The 21,471-nt window shown below is 45.3% G+C and overlaps 1 protein-coding gene across 1 annotated transcript in view; it reads right to left on the reverse strand.

Annotated features, from left to right (window-relative positions):
- Window positions 1–21,471, reverse strand: part of igf1ra (insulin-like growth factor 1a receptor) — a 72,517-nt gene that overhangs the window by 37,843 nt on the left and 13,203 nt on the right. The gene's annotated exons all lie outside the window — the stretch shown is intronic.

The following is a 21,471-nucleotide window of genomic DNA, read 5'->3' on the forward strand; positions in this document are numbered from 1 at the left end:
ACTATCTGAGCCCCCCCCTCCCCACGCTCTCCCTCTTCCCCGGTCAACATTTCCTCTGGTGTTAACCAGATAGTGCTGCGAGATGAATGACTACATTAATTGTCTTTGATAGCTCAGGGATCTGCCTTGAGCACGGGAGGGAGCAGTGTGTACGTGTGCTGGACAGGGTCATTTAGTACAACTTTGCAAGTGCATGTGGCTGTGTGTAAATGTGCTGTGAGTGCACGTTTACGGAAACAACTGAAAACTGCCAAGTTTGGACCACGCTTGATGGGCTATTCGTGCCTGTGCACCCGCTGTCTCCTGCTCTAAATGAAGCTCCTAATGGAACATGGCAGCAGGCTCTTAACCCCACTTTGTCAGATGGACACATGACTGTGGTCTGGTCTTGTGGCCGCCGCCCCCCCCCCCCCCCCCCCCCCCCCCCTATCCTCAAAGGTAAACCCCCTGTTAGGTAACCACAACGCTACATCGGACACATCGCTGCAGTGGTCAGGGAAAGACTGTGGCCTGTTTCCTCTGCTCACTGAAGAGATACTCCTTTCAGACTTTCGCTGTCCCCTTCTCTGATGCGCACACACATTTTTCCCTCCACCTCCTTCTCCTGTTGGGGAGTAGGCTGTGAAGTGGTCATGCTATGAGATATGTATACACAGCAGGGGAGCGTTGTAATGAACACCTGTGGCTGCTTTGACAGTCGTGATACATGGCCTCACCCACACATCTGTGAGATCTTAGGATTCTCCGTCGCCCAAAACATCAGCCCGCAGACCGTGTAGCAGAGCAATGCTTTTGGGGTCCGCCTGCATCTGTTGTTGTGCAGCGCTGCTGTATCATTATGGCCCCTTTCTCCCAAGTGTACCTCTAAATTCACTCACAGATCTAACAAGGGGAGTGGTTCCGAGGCATCCATCCCACTTGTCCTTGGGATCACAAGGAGAACAGAAAAGCTTCTCATCAACTCTGCAGGGACTTCAAAGGGTTTGACAGTCTAAACATTTGTAGAAATCTGTGGAATTCACCATACGTAATTGCACCTGACCCACAAGCACAGTTGAATTCGAGTCCATTAATCAAAGCCCGTGATGACCCGGGGTGCAGAGCTTTAACTGCGAGTGTGAGGCATGCGAGGGTTGAGAAATCTATGTCTATTTATTCTCATTTACGCAGGAGGTTATAGCAGAGAGGCAGGCACCCTGGCACCAGCTGCAAGAGACAGTGAGCAGCCTAGTAGTAGTAGATGCCATAGTGGCATGACATCCAACGAACATGATCGTATATCTCTGGAGTTAGGGAAGAATGTCGGTGACCAGGCCAAGAGCCACAACAGCAACCCAGCTAGACTATTGCCACAGCACGACTTCATATAGAAACCATCCGCACTCCGTATAGCTCAAAACACACTACGCCTGATGTTCTGAATTGGGATAAGTCCGCAGTCCCAAGTAGAGAAAAATAAAAGATGTGTCGTCACAGGCTAATCGCTGTTAGGAGGAATAAGAAGGAGTGGAATTTTCTAAAAATACCCTGGTTTGTTGGGGTCTTAGAGGCTAAACACCACATTCTGGAGAAGCTAAGCAGAGTGTAAGTGACGTATCAGCGGATAACTTGCTGTCATGCATTCTTGATTTGAGCTTTGCCCTGCCTGGTTTCATTAGGTAACCTCACAAATAGATGCTCACGAATAAGAGTGGAAACAGGTCTCCAAATGAGGACTGCTGTATGATGCTAGGCGTGATAAAAAGATTTTTTACTTGCGACTCTCTTGCCGGCCTGGTGCACGCTGCTAGATGCCGAACATCCACTATTTAGGAGCCTAAGAAAGCTCTAGTGTCTTAAAAGAAAAATTCAATATGATAGCCTACGAGGACTCATCCATATTTTCGACTTGATTGTATAGAGAAGCAAATGGCACGAGGAAAAAGTAATGAGTCACCCAGTATGAATCCTGGCTTTCATTGTTTAGCCATGCTGATCTAGCGAATGGGGGTTACACAGAAAGCTAAGCTGTTCAGTTTCCATCGGGCTGGACAAGCTGAGAGGAAGCGGATTGAGGAATGAAGTTTTTAGGGGAAAGGGGTAATTGTCCTCTTTATGTCTGTGACATTACATAAAGGTACCAGTGTTATCCTTTTGTAACAGTGGAAACGAAGCGTTCTGACAGCAAAGACAGTAGTCTTTTATGAAGCCCATATCCAGACCGAAGCACAGGCCAACACTGCCCACATGCTGAATGGTCTTCCAGCTCTGCAGCTGTTCAGGTGAGGATCGGCAAGACGATGAGGAGGAGGCCGGAAAGGAGGACATCAGATGAGGAAGAAAGTGAATGGGAATGCAGTTGGGTGACAACAGAGGGAGGGGAGTTGGTGATGGATTGTCCAAGGCTTTCGGCTATAGAGTTGCTCTAGAGTTTATCAGACAAAGCAAGTGATGACGAAACAATAGGCATTCTTCCAGTTCTCCCTGTGAGGGTCAGACAGGGAAGAGAACAAAACCCCCACATGCTGTGCCCTACAAAAGCATTTTAAGCAAAGCACTGTTTGTGTGTTACACAAGCTTCGACTAAGGCGTATACCGGGCATTAAGAACAACAGACAATTTCATGAGGCAGACATGACATCACTGAGGGAATAATACCAACGCTGTGACAATATGTAAGACGCAGTAAGCCTGAGTCAATACCAATTGGCTCGTTTCACAGAATCTGCCCATTGTTTGCCCTCTTTGGCCTCCTCCATTACTCATTGCCGTTGTATCTCCTCTGCTTATCTCTCTCACAGACAGAGGAATCTTCAGTATGCAACAAGAATGCCGGCAGGGAGAGAAACCTCGAGTGAAGCTCATCCGAAATTTTGCCAAACTATAATTCGAAAGAAAATAAATTCATGTTGCTTTCTATGAAGTCGATCAGTGATCAGAGATGCTAGACAGCAGAGTTTCAGGAGCCACTGGGGACCAGTCAAAGCAATATTTCTCAGTATGGACAGAAAAAAATAGTCCAGTGAAATCGAGGAATGGGGGCTTTGTTTTCAGTAACATCCACATGCTCTTGTTTATTCCTGTTCAAGACAGTTTCTTCCCTGGCTTTAATGGAGCGTCACACTTTAGATTTATGATCCTTCAGCCCTTGGTCGCAGGCAAATATAGGGCAGGAGAAGAGGAAAAAGCTCAGACAAGCCCTGGATTCAATAACACGGACCATGCACATATTACCTCAAAGGGATCAATGCAGAGGTGACAACATCAATGATAACCGATATTCAGATTGAATAAAACACAACTGCTCCAATATTCTAGCAAAGAAATCGAATTACTTACCCAACCTAACCTCAGTTTCATTGTCAATTTAAAAAAAACAAATTAGGATCTAAATGTATGTTGGCTTTGGTGTTAATCCGAGAAGCCCCACGTCAGATACTGAGTGTCCAGTAGCAACAGCAAGTGCAACGACTCGGGATCTACTCCATTGCATAATAGAGTCTGTGATTTAAACTGACTTCGATAAAGAGTACAAACAAAGCTAAGAGACCATCAATGGTCATTTGTAAGGGGCTATTGACACAAAAAGGCTAATTCATTTCTGCCGAGTAGTGCAGCTCACACAATGACACTGGGCACTGATGAGGGTATGAGGCCACACTTGAACAGGCCTGTGGTGTACTAAGTTCGCCAAAGACATGGGGGCAGGGGAACAGAGAGATGCGGAGAAAACTAAAGAATCTTGAAGCAATAAAAGCAAATGTTTCTCTGCTGTCTGAGATCGGAGATGCCCCGGCTCTTTGTAGAGATGTAACAGCACCAGCCTTGCCGCTGAAATCCCGATCCTGGTCTTTTTTCTCTCTGAGGATGCCCAAGACAGACCTAAGATGGGGAAGGATGCCAAGCAATTAACTGGAGAACTCACTGGTTCAACAGTCATGGTCTGGAAGCGTTTTAATAGGCTGGAAACTATTTTCAAAATGGTTGACGGTTCCGATGCCGACCAGAGACAAAGGCCTGCATTGTAAAGGCAGAGCGTGTATTTTTCTTCGCTGATCAAGTTTACTGCCAAGAGGCAGGGAACAGGCGACAGACCCAAAAGCAGTCGCCGTTGTTTCTTTAGGCCCCACCTCCCCTACCCCCACCCCCTACTCCACCTCACTCACACACACACACACACACACACACGCTCACAAACACAGCCTTCTCCACCACAAAGGCAGAAATGTGAGACCTCCTCCATTGAGCTATGTCAGGAAAATGCCACGCTGCAGACCATCCCCACAGTGGCCTGTCGCCAATTTCCTGACTCAATGTACAGTATGATAAACCTAATTTGAGTCATTCAGAGGGTAAGTATTTACACGAGAAAATTTAAGTCTGTCAAACCACGAGAGATTCCTGGAATGGGTGTGTCAGTAAGTTGACAGAAACAATGAAAAGAGAGCCAAGAAGTAATGTCACAGACAAACACACTTTATCAGCTCTGACACACAACAGAGATGCCTTTTACTGGCGTCTCTATTTGTCACCTTCATACTTACGGCACAGTTCAGACAAACACACACACACCAACATAACCCCCATATATATACTCAGACACAAAAACAGAGAAACCCAACTGGAGAACAGATGCAACCATTTTCCTTTTCAAAGTTACATTTCAGTGCCTTCTCCCTCCACCAGTTCAGGCTGGTGGTGGCTGATTAGCTGAGGGGAAGCTTTAAAATGTGGCCTGCTCATAGATCAGAGCTGCGGCGGGTTTCTGGGACTACGGGGGGTGAGAGACTTGTTTGATCTCGACTTTGTCTTAAATAGATGTCGATGTGACCTCACTCCTGGGTGGGGAAACGTGAACCTCCGCCTTTCTCTTTTTTGTCTCAATCCGTCTTCACTCTTGACATTTTCCCTCTCCGTCTCTTCCTCCAGTAGCCACCGTCTCTGGCAGGATATGACCCGCCCCAGCTCAAACGCACTTCATAAATCCGGAGCTGGGTCGCCATCCTTGCACTTTCAAAGAAGCCATGGGCTCTGCCTTTCTTTGCTGTGCCCCGAGAGGCCGCTTTCCTCCCACTGCACCAGAGCCAAGATTTAAACATATGCTTGTGTGCAGCATTTCTGACACCTGCAGGCACAAAGTGACGCACCAAAGGCAGAGGTGTCTGTCTCCATGGTAGCAACAAAGAGCATGTTGGACAGAGCATGTACTTACATGCTAGGAAATAGCAACCCCCTTGGATGTTTATACACAGCCCAATGCAAAAATCACAATAGGTTACTGTGTGTTGCTATGTGGCTTGAATAGACACAGATACTGTAGTAGTAGATCACTACTACTAAAATCACAGATTTAGCCTGTGTGTGTTAGTGTAGATAAGCAAATAAAAAATGAAAAAGACAACACAGAAAATCACACAGATGAGTGCTTTCACAAAAAAAAAACCCCTAATTAAAAAAAAACAACAGTTCAATGCAAATTCCAAGAACATAATAACTTCTATTAATCCTCACACTCACGTGGCAGTGGAGGCAGTGACGAGAGAAGGTCACAGTCTTAAAATTCATCCCTGGTGGTCTGAAATATTTCCCTTACTTGGGCCGACATGCTCGTGTGATTACACCAGCCAGATTACGCTTCATTAAAACACTGGCCAGTGTACCACAAGGTGTAAAGACTTCAAGAGCATTCCACGTTCTGTGAATCTATATGCTACCTGGGCCCCTCACCGTTCCAAAGGGGGCAGCTGGGTTCTTTTTTATGACCACGAGGCTTCCGGAGGCGCAGAATGCTAATAATGCAGAGCTGCAGAGAGTAGGCCAGAGTCCAGCATATCTAACTGTTCTTTAATGTGCCAGTCATGGCACTGCTGCTGCCAACCCAGTTACTCAATGTCTGATTCATCCGCACAGCTTGTACACCCAGGACGGTCCTTACGCACATGCCGAGGAGACATCGCATTAATCTGCCAGCTATAGTTCGCATTTTGGGTCATAATCCATAATGATCCAAAGGAGTGCTCCAATTGACCCTCCTGCTCTCATCACCGTACTTCAACGTGAGTTATGGATACTTCAGTTCTAATGCCCCAGTTCACAGTCCTTTCCACACCTCAGTGATAAAACAATGTCTGTGTAACAGTCTCTTCACTCACCACACTCTCTTTTTTTATTGCTCGCATACACATACAAAGGCATAGTGTGTCAGAGAAACAGCTACAGCCGGTGGAGGGTCAGTTGATAGCGTGAACCGAGCAGTATGCCTCAAATGAGAGCAACATTTGGCATGTGGTCACAGACCAAATGGCAGAGGGGTCTAAATCATAAATGTCTGTATAGCTACATCTGAATCTTAAAACTGTTCAACAGCGACATGCAAGTGGCTTAGTGTGGCGGTACTTCATAACTGTGTTAGTTATAGTTAATTTTTTAATTGTAACGTTTCCTTTGTGCCATCTCACAGACCTTGAGATGCAATATAAGGAAGAAGTAGATAGCACATACTCTTAAAACCAGTTTTGTGACACCATTCCCTAAAATAAAGTAAGAAATGGCTCTGCAGCTTAGGGCAGGTATAAACGCTGTAATTTATATTAAATTACAGTTCTTCACATTAATTACATAGTCTGTGGAGGCCCGTCACAGCCTAATTTGTCCTGTCACTGTTCCATATTGATCTCAATTGTTTTTAACCCTTAACGTAACAACATTAAAGATCTCTACCTCAGTGTTTTATGACATTGCTTCATTGTAGAGCTGTGTGCAGCACTCTATCGCCTCCTCTCGCTCTCCTCTTACAAACAAATCTGTACATATGTACGTAGATCTGTGAATGTGTTATCAAATCTGTCAATGCGTCTCCAGATAAGAATGGCCGGAAAGTTATTTGCTCCAGGAGCTGGAAATATAGAAATGTGATCAGTTAAAACTCACACCGCCCTCTGAATCTGTTGTCTTGTTATGTGCCTTGTGCTACACTTCTGTGGTGGCACAGATCTTCCAATGTGTGTGTGTGGCAAATTGCAAATGTCTCTGTGCCTCAGCAGCTACACAGCCGACATACCACCAGTCAGTCGCAGCACCCAGTGTTTTTTAACTGCGGTCAAGCTGTCGTTCGCTTCTCTGTGGTCAAACCATCCGCCCCTAAATTTGGAGCATTCTGACCTTTATGGTAAATGCATTGAAACGGCCCAGAGCGAGTCGGCATGCTGGTGAGCAACATCATTCTGTCTCACTTTCCAAGGACGAGAGTTGCAGCACACAAGTCTTACCTTAGGGAGAGGCTGTGACATCATAATCCCCTGCAAGCAGACCACGTACAATTGAAATGATCAAACTGCATCAGACTTTGCAAAATTACTGCGAGGTGACTAAATTCAGTTTTCCCTACAAGGTGTTGCTGTTGGGAGGAAACCTTGCATGTCCAAAGTGTTACTTTTCAGGAAATTAAATAAATAATTGAACAATGCAGGAGTTAGTCACAACATCTTAATTACACTTTTGGTTGGTTAAATATTTCTAAAACCCACAGACATATGTAAAGGTGACCAACAGCATAGATTTATGGGGGAAAAAAAGCCAAACTATGGAGACACAAGGTGTCTGACTTACAGCAACGATAACCAGAACTATAGCTGGTCAGATGTGTTTGCATGTCTCCTACACTCTGTGAGCTTGCGTCCCAACAAAGACCACATAAGCACATAATGAGCGAACATGTGCCTAACAAAAATAATGAAATGGATAAAAGTTGGGAGTTTGTTGCATCTGTAATCCGACGATGACTATTAGTTAATATTGCCCATTTGTGTGGCGCAGTGCAGATGGTCTTTGGGCCTGGACCAATGCCTTGCTGGCGAGCTAATCACACTCCTTAATGGCTCTGAAGTAAACAGAATTAGCCACTCATTTGAAAAAAAATACCATGGAGCAGAACAAAGGGAGAAATTCTCCTCTACGCGCATAAAGTTGAGCCTGAGGAAACTGTAGTCTGCAGTGCGGATGAATAACTACAGCAGAGCAACATCATTGGCGTCAGAATGCTACGGCTCCTCGAACAAAGCCACTTTGTGTCTGACCACGCTACAAGTGTTCGGGCACATACAGTACATACAGTACAGTGACACATAACTCCTCGTGCTCCTAATCAATGTTTTAGGACAATACAACCTTGGAGACGACTTTTCACGTCTTTTCCAAACACACGCTCATGAGTTAATCCACGACCCTTAAAAAGTTGCAATGCCATCATGGTTACACATTTGTATTTGATCTCTCAAACTGTTGTATGACCTCCAATCAGATTTGGGTAAAGATCTATAAATAGAAAACTGTTGAAAACACTTCTGGAATCTAAATATTTCAGAACAACCATTCAGATTAAAATGTATTTTCCTGGACAGGAAGTTATTTAACTGCATTTGACAAGGAGACAAAGAATATGAAAAATAAAGCAGAGGCCAGAGAAGGCAACAGTCACAAACGTGCTACCTTTGTGAAACATCAAGAGCAAAAAGCTTTGTTGACAATAATGAAGGCTTCCACTACTTTGGATATATGAATACGAATGTGTCTCTCTCCTTTACATGGAGCCACATTAATGTATTTGAATTGGACCGTGCATCTTTTTTTTCCCATATTTCTTCCGCACCACCACACCAAGGCATTCCTTGCCCCAGAAAATTGATATTTTCAGTGTGCGTCCGCGCTGTAGCTACGAGCATAAACAGCAGATAAACACAAAAGTTTGCGATCCCTCTGTTACCGTCGGAGGATACAACAGAGAAAGTCAAGAGGGGTTTTCCTAAACAGGAGCATCAGTGTCATTACCCCACACACAGGCAGAGGAAGGGCGCAGGCAAGAAATGGGGAGGAAGATAATACCATATATTATGCAGGGAGGTAGGTGGAATGCAAAAACAAGCTTTTTACAAGCAAGTACATGTCTGGTCTGGGAAAGTGCTAGCAACAGAACAAATGGGACATCACAGTGTCTCCGTGAAGGGCTGAGACATGGAATCAACACAACAAAAGACACAAGCGTCAACGCCTTTTTTTCACCACATCACGGTGGAGGATTTCACCTACTCATCAACAGCAAGTCACAGCATTCGCAAACCACAGAGAGGTGAAAAAGATAAAGGAAGCTGAGGGCCATGACGTGGGCCCCGCTGGGGAAAGGCTATTCTGTGGAAATGAGTGTGAGTAATAAAATATGAATGAGAATGGGCGGTGTTTACATTCAGGCTGCGGGCATGTGTCCTGACACACACTCAAGTGCAAACAAGCCCCGAAAGCCTCGTCTCAGTAATTGATGCACTAATGGGAATGAATGGTGGGGGGGTGGCGTTGGAACTGAAGGGGGACAAGTCCAGACCGGGACTTCAAAGACCTGCTGGACCCTTAAACAACAAAATGCGCTCTCATCAGACACAGGAGCATGGCACAGATGAAAGGAGTGCTAATGCACCTCCACCCTCCAATTCTGCTCTATTAGCGGCAGACCCGAGTAGCCAGGCTGCCATAGGAGGATGCATGGTAACAAAACACACACACACACACACACACACACACACACACACACACAGACAAAAACACAGGTACAAACAGCGGGGGTCAGTGAGTTCACAGAGTCGGTGAGCGTGCTCGTAAATTTAGGACTGAGCCGTGATTAGATATGATCATATTCTCAAAAGCAACTCTGTGATGCGATGATATGAATACGGCAGGTGAACATTTAACATTAGGATTCGGTTTTCCAAGTAAAAATTGAGTTGAAATACATTGGACAAAACAATACAGACTGTAAGGTTCACTTGCTTTGACTGTAGAGTTCAATATATCTTTTCCCCCATGGACCGATCAAACAGATGAAGACTGTGATAAAGTTAAAGCAGGGTTTGGATTAACTCACCCAAAAAAAGGCAACTCATATTTTCTGCGCCGAAAGGGAATTACATAAAACAGTTGACTTGTCCTTTTTCTTATGATTATATTAAAGCATAATTAAATTTCCCACCCCTATAGCCCTGATGACAAATCTCACTGATGACATCATTGTGAGGTCAGCACTGTGGAGTTACGGGAAGACAGGGACAAAGATGTTTTTGTCACCTAACCTTATTCCATCTGCCATGAAAGAGTTACAACAATGTTTGACGTCTGTGAGTCTAAAGCAAATTCAGTGAGGATGAATGAGGATAGTGAGCAACTCCCGAGTGACGTGGCCTTTCCCTCCCTCCAAGCAGCAGGCGGAGATGGAGCTGCAGTGGGGGAGCTCCAGAGACCTCTATATTTATCTGACACAGTAACAAGCTGACTGATGAATGGTGAAGTACAGCTGTACAGTTTATCTTCGTCCAAAACTCCTGCCCTCCCTATCACTTCTGTCTCTGCTCAACTGTGGCCGGTGAGGAGGGAAGCAGGGATGACCCGGCAATATGTCGTCGCATGGCGAGTCATCGTGAATGAAATGACAAAATTTCTATCTACATCTACGGGAGAAAAAGACATGCACAGATTTCTTGTCACTGTACGGCTCATCAGCGTTGCTTCACATGCTACTGGATTCCTCCACAGGGAAAGCCATATTTCGAAGTCGAGAGCCATATATCATCCTGGGGCCACCCCAATGCTAACAAAGCTCCATGCGCTGATCGCCGTGCTGGAGTGGCCCATTGAGGCGGCCGGCCAAGGAGCTGCCAGTTTGCCAAGCGAGCCGTGCCAGGAGCGCTGAAGAATGCGGAGGAGCCCCAGCCACCTGTGCCCATTAGGCTGCGTGCTGACAAGTGCACTGGGCCCCAGGGACACCACCCCCAACAGGCTGAGGAGAGAGAGGGGAAGGTCGGGCACCAGACAGGGTCAAGGTCATTGTTCAGTCAATGGCAGAAAGCAGACTAATGACATTAGACAAGCCAGGTGGCTTTATGGATTGTTGACACAGAGAGTTATCTTGGGGGAAGATTTGCAAAGAGCTGACATTATCAAAACTTTGTTTGGAGCTGATGGAACACCAGTCGTCATGCTGGCGTACTCGAAGAAAAGGGTTTGAGGGGAAGCGTGCGTGGTTGTCACAGGCACTTCATTTATCTGTGTAATTTTGTGATCTCCTTCCATTGCCTCAGTGTGCACATGAAAAATAATAGACGCCAAAACACTGCTTGGCACGCCGAGACCTGCTTGATATCTCTTCTGTATATTGTGCACACACATAATCCACACACACACACAAACACACAGCACACCCATGAGATCCATGACTCATCCGGAGCTAGGCTGCAGCAGGATACAATAACTGTCCTTTAGTTATTGTACAATGCCTGATGATAAATGATGTAGGCGTATTCAAACGGTGTATGTACCTGCCAGCTTATTTAGTAGCAAATCCACTTGGTCACAGATTTTAAACAAAATACATCCCACATCTACACACACAGACATGCCCTTGGGAAGTGGATCTGTTTTCCAAGAAGCGCGCGCGCACACGCACACGCACACACACACACACACACACACACACACACACACACACACACACACACACACACACACACACACACACACACACACTTCATGTATGGAGGGAAAGGTAGAGAGAGCAGATCATATCCACCCCCTCACCTCCTCACTACATACACGACAGGGGAAGAAAAAGAGGAGCAGTGTTTCTGTGACCTCTGTGAACCCGACTAACTATTCTGGCAAAGCAGAATACGGTCTCCGCAGTATGCCAGCGTACAACCTCACCTCTGCAGGACAGATTTGTCAGCAGGAGATTTCTTCCTTTTTTTTTTTCCACTGTGGAAATAACCCCATGCGCTGAAAGCTTACTCGCAGGCATGGCACATTATCTACCGGGAAGAACTGCCAAGCCAGACCAGCAGCGAGTGAATGGCGACTCAGGCCGGCGCTTTATGGAGAGATAGAGCTGGGACAGGCAGGCAGACAGACAGACAGAGGCACGGCTTCGGCGCCAAGGGCAGGCACAGGCAGCATGCGAGGGCATTCGTGTCTCTCGCTTCTCTGAGAGGCGTCACTGAGAGGCGGAGATGGCCCTCGTACTTCCTGCCATTTAGCGCAGGATTGAGGGGAACCTACCGCAGAGCCAGGAGGCCCCACGGCTCTGTGAGAGGAAGTCATAGTATTCACGCAGATTTATGAATGAGTGTTGAGAGCAAAAGATGAGTCACAGCTTCTGAGCTGCGCAGCCAGAAGGCAGCAGGCGGCCTATCACCAGAGGCACTGGGTGGCTCAAATAGGCATCGAGCGAGCTGGAAACACACACACACACACACACACACACACACACACACACACACACACACACACACACACACACACACACACACACACACACACACACACACACACACACACACACACACACACACACACACACACACACACACACACACACACACACACACACACACACACACACACAACCTGGGCACAAGTTGAGGAAAATTTGTCAACGAAGAGAGACGGCACGTGAGAGAGGAGATGGAGTGTGTGTGCAAGTGTGTCATTGAGTCTTTCGGGAGGCTAGCAGCATGACACACAGGTCCTATTTTGGTCAATCAAGTCTATGAGTCTGTCACCGCTTTGAGAGGAGTCCTCTGTAGGCCACTGAGGACAGGAGTCGGATAAACTCACAGCGCCGGCCTTCAATGGACAATAAGCCCTGCTGTTCGTACATGGACAATAACACACTGTACAACTATGTCATCATGAATGAAGTTTGCTAACTCGAAATCAAATTGAAATTATGCCGAGAAAGAGGCTGTTGTCGACATGAAGAGTCAGCGATAGCAGCTGACACGTGGCTGTGGCTTTTCATGGCTTTCCCCACACTCGAACTCGAGCAATGGAGGAAATGTAATGTGTTACGATTTTGCGTCTGGGAGGAACTCAAAACAAATTAAAACGTGAGGGAAAAAGAATTCCACTCTGACCAATCGCGCTCGCCACTCGTGCTCCAGGCCTCTCAAAGTCCAAAGGCAACTAATAAAACCAATTGAGCAGAAAAAATATTTGTAACCAAACAGAGTTTTTCCCTTTACTTGAAGAGGGCTCAGGTTCTGGGTACTCAGTGAAGAAGGTCTCTGTTTTGAGATGAATGTACCAACATTGGCTGCCCAAGAATGACGACTTTACATTTACGAATGTGACCTAGATGGGAGAAAATGTGGCAAAGGCCAGGAGCAAGAGGAGGAGAGGGAGAATGAGGGAGGGTGCAGGGATGTAGATGGAATGTACCACACACACAAGCGCACGCACACAAACACATTTTTCTATTATTTTCCGTTCACATTGAAATTATTAGATCTAATATACATAGATCTGACTTAGAAACTGATTAGATTACATTCCAATAGATTGTAGACAGATATAGAACAGTGCAGGGCCAAAACAGGTCCAGAAACTCTGAGCCTGGCAGTGGAGAAGATGATGGCTCCGATTATTCCATCTTTAGCCTGATGGGAGGGCAGGGATGAATGAGTGTGATCGACACGAGTGCCATCACTTTGGCACTAACAATGGCACGCCGCCTCGGCTCTGTACAAAATGGAGCAGAGCGCAGGCGAGTAGTTCAGGCCGAGTGGAAACAGCGGATGTGTGGGCACTGAGTCATGGCGCTGAGCGTGCCCCCAGGAAAGCACCGGACTCTCAAGACTGGAATTTGAGCCCTCCTCTGCTTCCCGTCCTTGTAACCGCAGGAGTTTGATAAGCTTCAGAAAAGCTATTAAATATTTAAAAGCTTCCCCGTGTCTGCTGATGGATGTTGGTTAAACAAAAAAAAAAAAGGACTGACAGATGGATCATATGAACTCGACCCACCTTGGAGCACGGCATTCCTCAGATAAACCCAAGCCGCTACAGCTACATTAATATCATCACAACGTTCAACATCACTCCTCCTCGTATTCAACAAATAGTTTCTGTATGGCTCTGCATGTCTAGTCTGCACATACAGCCTGTGCTGCGTGTTTCCCCCCCCTTCATCCCCTCGCAACTGGGATGACTAAGCCAGCAGGAATTTCTACCTTATATACTTAAAGGGGCAGTCTCATTACACCCAACTTAACACACATGCCTTATACCAAAAGCATCAATAAATCTTGCTCTTAGCCAGCACAAAAGGAGCAGAAGTTCAATCTTCCAACTAATACGTTTGACAAAACTTATTTTACAAGCCAATCTGGTAGCTTCACAAAATCAAGTAACCAAACGGTCTGAGAGAAAAGGAGGATTTTCATTCTGTTTTGATTTATATTTTCTTCTGAAAAACCTTTCGATTAAATAAATTAGCATAAAGAGCCAGAAAAACAGTGATTATGGAAACATAGCAAAATACCTCTTTTCAGTCAACTGGCATGTAAGGGTGCGGTTTTTAAAAACCAAAAATGTGATATTCCAAACAGTATTTTCCATGTAAAGAAAAAAAAAAATCATCTGAATTAATCTGATAAACAAGTATCTTCTATGTAACGATAGCAAAAAAAATGCTAAGATGTTTAATAAAACAAATTTACCTCTTTCAATGACACTATTTATCTGTGTCCCATTTTTCATGGTGTTTTCATGAGATGTGGTACGTCAACAAAACAACCGATGATGCCGCAAAATGAACAGCTACAGTATAAGATTCCGACTGCCACTCAGCTGCATCTTCTAAAATAAAGAGTTGTTTTCCCTTGTTGAGGAAGTGGGCTCAGGTCAGAGCACCAAGACCAGAGATATCAAGGAGGGAGCAAACATTGCATCAAATGCAAAAGCACAGGAGAGCTCTCCCAAAATGACGGGGCTCCAAAATGCTTTTCGCTCTGCCGAGTTTCTTCTGGGTTTAGTACAAAGACATACAGAGCAGAGACAGCCTGTGGCACAACAGGCCGGCAGGTCTCCTGACTTCCGATTGACCTTGCATCGCTATGGCCCAATCGCTTACTGACTTTCACCCCAGTTACACCTGAGTTCTGTTTGTGCGGGCGGCAGAAGACAAAGCCTCAGTGTGTGGACATGCTGATTAATTCAACATTGGCAGGCGACTTGCTTTCTCACATTTGTCTGGCAATGTGAAATATTCAACATTGGGGACGCGACGTTCCTCAAACGTTGACAGCGAATGGAGATATGGGTTGAAAAACTAGACCTGAGTGACTGCGAGGCTGAGCATTCCGTAGGTTAATATTCTGTAGCGCAAAGGAGACGCGAGCTATGTGAGGTACAGTGAGTGAGAGTGTGTGTGCCTCCCTGTGGTGCTGTTCAGACTAACCAACCCCGAGGCTGGGCCGGAGAACAGCAGCTGGCTTTCCTGCTTGTCTCATTGTGAACGCCTCTTGTCTACCTGGCTTGGGCTTAGCGCCAGATGTGGAGGGCAGGCCTGTCTGTGGTAAACACACATAAATGAGCGGGCAGGACACTTTTTGGTCAAAGGATCCCGAAAAACTCAAGGCAAACAGTGTGCAATATCAAGGGATCCAGGGCCTGGCCCCAAAAAAAAGCTGGTGGGCTATGACCACTGTAGTGTTGAGAGAACGCCTCCAGCAAGTAAACAGTGTGGAGATATCTGACAGCCGGAGCTGTTAACAGGTCCTGATAAGCCCTGCAGAAAAGAGTGGGGTGAAAACAGAGGAGGAAACACCAGCGGAACAGCTGACAAGGAAAATCAAGAGATGAGATCCAGGTTGAGGCTGAGTGAAGTGGAGAACACGAGTGAGGAAGAACTGAACAGACAAGTGTGTGTACAAAAGTGTGGAGAGCAGCGGCAGAAGAGCCAGGGAGAATTTACGAGGAAGCGTCGGGGGTGAGGGAGAGGGATAATGTGGGATGAAAAACAAGGGGAGGGACGGGCATTATACAAACCTCCGAACACTGCGCTGTAGGGAGGGCTTGCTGTTGAGCTTGTATACTTGACATTTGTCTGACATTTCCCCTCAGTGCCCCTCCTCCTGCGTACGGCTCCTCAGTCAGGGCCTCTCCACGCATCACTGCCCGCCACTAAAAAGCACCTCTGCGCCAATCTGCACTTCCCTACACTGTCACTCCCACTCCACAAGTTCAGCATTAACATGGCTATATTCTGTCCTGCATCACATTTACAGTAACATCTGCAACATCTGGATCATCTAATACACTGTTGTGGGGAACAACCAGTATCTGGTGAGTGGACAAACATATGGAAAGGGGAATTTTGGTGTTGTTGTTGTTGAAGTACAAGAAGGCCCAGAGGCTACGGCAGACTGCACTCCCTCCTCGTGTAGTGTAATTAAAGAGGAGACCGGGCCGTATTGACGAGAAAACCACTGCATGCCCTTGAAGGAACATCTGTACTGGAGAAAAACAAGGCAATTATGCAGAGGGGTGGAGGGAGGAGAGAGGGATCTTAGGCAAAGACGGAGAGAGGTAGACACATCAAGCCTTTAAAAACACAAAGACCGGGTGAGAATTGCTATCTGTGCACGAGGCCCGGAATACTGAGACATACCACGGACCTGCTCTAGCTTCATTCTGTCCTATTATTGTTTCAGTAACTCCTCCTTTTCCCCCTCCGTGTGGCTCCCTGAAGCCTTTATCTGCAGCCTTGAGACCTAACGGCCCTCTCGATGAATGCATTTACCCTGACCTCGGACTGGGCCTCTGGGAGAAATGAATTGGCTCAAACAATGCTGCTGCCCTGCCTCGCAAGTCTGACATGTGAGAACAACAACGCAAAACACGACAAAGTATCGCTGTGGGACGTGACTTAGAGCACACTTTTAAGAAAACTTTTGTTATTTTTTTTTTTTTTTAACAAAGATATTTATATAAGGCCACAACAAATCTTTTAATTCACATTGGCAACTGCGCATGGATCAAGCAAGCTTGGAGCTCTGGCAGGTCCGAATAAACAGAGCTCAATGATAAACAGCATAACTTTTCAATAGACAGACGTGGTCACTGGGGAAATTACGCAAGTTTGATTTCCACTATTTGTTCAAAGGGTTCCCAGGGGTGAAGGATGGTGGCGTTTAAGACTCCCAAAAGACCATGGGAGCTGTACAAGTCTTTCTATAGAAACAAGTAAGAGGCACTCTTTCCCACCATTATTTCACACCGATGAGAGGAGAGAAAAAAATGTCTCAAAGACGGAGTCTGAAACAGGTTCCAGAGTTGACCTCATTCTATTCACCGAGAAAAAAAAACCCATTTCGCTTGCATCTTGTATTTACTCATTTGAGTTATGGTGGAGTGTGGATATTCAAACTCCAGGAAGAGGGAAATACAAGAGGCCAGTCCCTCTCAAGCACCAGTTCATGGTATATGCAAAATAAACAAATGCAGGGAAATAGTACGGAACACCTGCGCTTCAACACTGACATAACCATTTCACCTGCAGATAAACTACATTACCATCAGCTTACTATCAAGGCAAATGAGCAAAGAGATGTATTTCAGCATCTAAATGACCTTTCTGGAACAACTTCTACTCACACACCAGGAATATCCAGAAACAGCGGCATTCAGGCACACCAGGACAAATCCAGGGGGGCCAGTGGATCATCAAAAAAATAAATAAAAGTATAACATACGTAACGTAATAATGTTTTTACAGGCCCTGTCTGACTCTTTACCGGTCCTCTCTGTGTGCCTGTCGTTCAGGGAGAACATGAGAGCATGTTGTGTGCATGTTTCAGGAGAGAGAAAAAAATATATAGGAAAAGAGAGAAACAGGCATTAGAGGCACAAGCTTCCAAAAGTAAAAGAAAAAAATAAAGAAAAAAAATCCACATACAGTTTGGGCTTTAGAATCCTAAAGCGGCCACCAAGGCTATTTTCAGGGAGCAGACTTAAGCAGTGAGATGGAGGTTAAAATTACAGGCTGGGCTACATGTTCAGTTAAAACTGCTGTAACCCACGGTTGCAAAACGACCCCACTCATAGGTTACTAGTGACTATTTAAGCCTTGCTGATGGTGTGTTACAGTTTAAGACTGTGTTGACTGAAATGTGTCTTGGGACAGACATATGCCACTTTCGATTGCAAAAGCCTTTGAAAACATTCAGAATTGCCTGTCAAAATGTTTTAAAAATAGCAAGGACTCGGGTGCTAAATCTACTGGGTTATGTCCCTTGAGGGGAGTATGGATTTATAAAAAATAAAAGAAAATAGATCAAATAAATAAAATTCAGTGATCATCATGTCTGCCCTAATAATGTTGGGGCTACTGTTTATGTCGAGGTTCAGGCTGGGGCCATTGTGTCCACGGAGAGCATGTGAGATGTGAGGAAAGAAAGAAAGGGGGGAGGAGCGGCAAGGAGGCATGAGAAAGCAAACGCCTGAGGGAGAGGAGAGGGGGCACGAGAGAGGAGAAAATGGCAGACAAGTGGGTGCAGTTTAGAGATGAGCAGAGAGTGGAGAGGATATTAGACAGATCAGGAGGGAGAACGTGACATGGAAGCAGCAGCAGAGGAAAAGACTGAGGCACCAATCAACTATCACATTTGTCCAAATTGTAAAAAAAAAAGAAGAAAAAAAAGGCCTTGGTTTGTTTTTTATGCATCACTCAAAACAAAATGCAAATAACCCTGGCAGTGCAGCGAGTCTAGTGGTGTAAAGATGGCACAAATAGATGATAGCTGACCTTCTGCCAAGAACATCACACATTGCATTGCTCTGTCTGCATGGCATTCGGCCAGTCAGCTGACAGCTTACCCTTCATAAGTGGCAGGGCAGACCGGAGGTATGTTCGCCAGTGCTCAGATAGACGAACATGAGTGGTGCATTGCGTACAGAGCATGTGCCGAGGCCTCCTATAGATGCGTCTGATTCTGATATTAACCGCTTTCTCAGTGGTAGCTAGTCTTTACAGAGGGAGCAAATAAAAAGGAGAAAAATATCTTGTTCCAGTCTCGAGCATGTGGTGGATGTTGTGAAAGCGCGTGGCAAAATGAGCCCTTAGTTTCAGGTCAAAGAATGATGATGCATACATGCTTGAGGACATCGATTATGGCAATTCCTTGATGATCACACTCCTTTTAAAGGGGGATCTGCGGGGATAGGCTTACATGCTGTAATGTTCAAAATATGCATAATGTGTCTCATACCGTTCATTGCTGCAACGCCTCTTTACACCCTCTGTCTGAAACGCTTCATTTTAGCAACCGCGTCCCAGAAGCGCAGGCAGCTCTGATTGGTTTGTCAGACGCGTTAGTCACTTTACTCTGAGGCTTCCTGATCAGCTGGACACAACTCTGTAGCCACTGTAACAATGACCTTGGTTGTGACCATACACAATATATTCTGCAGTACCAACTCAAGCCAAAATAGTCAGTAGGCAGGCATGTTACTCGGTGATGTTGACACTTTATGAATGCAAAAAAATAGCCAGAAATGCAAATGAGGCATTCCCTTTGCCACAGACCTATGTCTTTTTTTATTCCAAAAAAATCTAAATAAAAAATTCAAAAAGCATAATTAGGGCACCTTAAGTATCACCCATGTCTAAAAGAGCACGTAGCTGAATCCACTGACAAATCAAAGAAAATGCATTAGTCTGGGGCAAAGGTAGAAGAATTGTCAACCGCATCATTGGCACTTTTCAGGAGAGCATTGCGGAAGACATCGCAAACGCTGGGATGATCTATGTATGAACTGACACCACCCAGGACCAGTGTTCTGTGGTTCCACGCGGAACGTTTTAACACGACACAGTTCCGGAGACGCTCGTCGTAATTGTGATGTGCAGAGACTCAGCAGGTCAGTATTATTGGTTGTTTTCAAGGTTGCTGACAACCCCAAATTGAATTTACGGAAATCCACTGGACATGCCACAGATGGTACATTCAGTATACAAGGCCACTACAAAGGCTTTTCCTGTCTCACGTCAAAAGAGCCCACAAATAAAGTACAGGAATGGTGCTCTGTCCATGTGCTTACCCTCGTCCACAACACAATCAGTCACTGAAGTCAGATCAGTATTTGCGATTACACTTCAAGATTCATTCAAAAGAAGAAGAGAGTGCAGGAGAGTGAGAGCCACGACCAGTCACACAGACGCTACTGAAGGAAAGTGTTTGGTCTCTATGTGGATGTCATTCTCATATTGACCGCTACAGAAGACCATCTGGCAATTAAAAACAACCACTTGGATTAGTGCATGTGGATTCATCAAGGCTTTGTTGAAGTATGAGACGGTATTAACATCACAGATCTCCTTTCAGATATTTGAAGAGAGACCACTGTCCAGGTATCTGCCCGTAGTATGGTTAGGACTACACGTGAATGTCTGGGAAGCATAAAGGATAAAGAAATGGAAGTGAAACTAGAAGCCATACATACTATTTTGGAGTGACAGCAGACTCTATTCTGACCATGGTCTTTTGGACCCTACAAACGTCTTCCAAGTGAAGTCTTTTCCACTTCCACAGTCGGCCTTTCAAGAGCCCAGCAATTTGAACACAAATGCAACTGCAGAGAAAACAGTGAAAACGCCACCATTACAAGAGAACGACACCAGGGCAGCGGAGGATGAGAATGAAGAGGAGGTGGCTGAAATCTGCTGTAAAAAAAAAACGCTCCTCCTGCAATGAGCACCCACAGGGTTGCTACCTCATTCTCAGGCAGTGCCGTGTGATGACAGATGCCGACCACCTCATCGGTCTAGCATACAAATTCCTGCTTACCTTGTTTATCACTAAAGTCGCCTGTGGACGTACATTTTCAGCGCTCAAGTTCATTAAAAAACTGCCTAAGAAGCAAACTCTCACAAGATCATTTGGACGGTTTTCAAGCTGATGGCAACATGTTGCTTACTGTGGATGCTGGTGTGGCCAGTGACAAAGTTGTCACAAAGGGATCTCCTTAGAAACGTTATACTATAAATATTGAAAGTCATGTTGGGCCTTTAAGGCTGGATAAAGCTTTGATAAAGTTTGTTTTGCATATGTAAAAAAACTTAATTTTTACATTAGTTGATAAATATGATACGTAGGAATGTTATTTTTTTATTTCAGGAAATCAATAAAATGTATTTTCGTAAATTTTCCGCTAGTAAAAATTTTTAAGAATGTAAGGTTTGTGACGTTTTATATTTTAGAGTTATTTACCTTAAAACATTACACAAAATGTGATAACCATTTGCATGTTTTTTGGATAGGGTTAGGGTTAAAATTCAGCCCACCCGACTCCCACAAAACCATGCAGTACGGTCAAGGGGCGGCAAAGTATTTTAATCATTTTAAAGATAGGTTAACTGAGCTTACGATTTCAAAATATGTTCATGCCCTTTTCAGAATTTTTTGTGACTACTGTTGACATAAACCCCTTGCCAGTTATTTCTAAGCACGGTCTATGAAGGAATGTGACCCTGCCGGCAATTTTTTTTTATTCTTGACCCTTCAACAGAACATTTCTACCAGAAGCTTCATCTACAACTCAGCTTAGTATGTCTGAGTCAAACAGGCTGCGGGAGTATATTACAAAAGGGCTTGAAATGCCTCCTACAGTAGTTCTGAA

The sequence above is a fragment of the Scophthalmus maximus genome, chromosome 7 (genome assembly GCF_022379125.1).
Source record: "Scophthalmus maximus strain ysfricsl-2021 chromosome 7, ASM2237912v1, whole genome shotgun sequence".
Classification (NCBI taxonomy): domain Eukaryota; kingdom Metazoa; phylum Chordata; class Actinopteri; order Pleuronectiformes; family Scophthalmidae; genus Scophthalmus; species Scophthalmus maximus.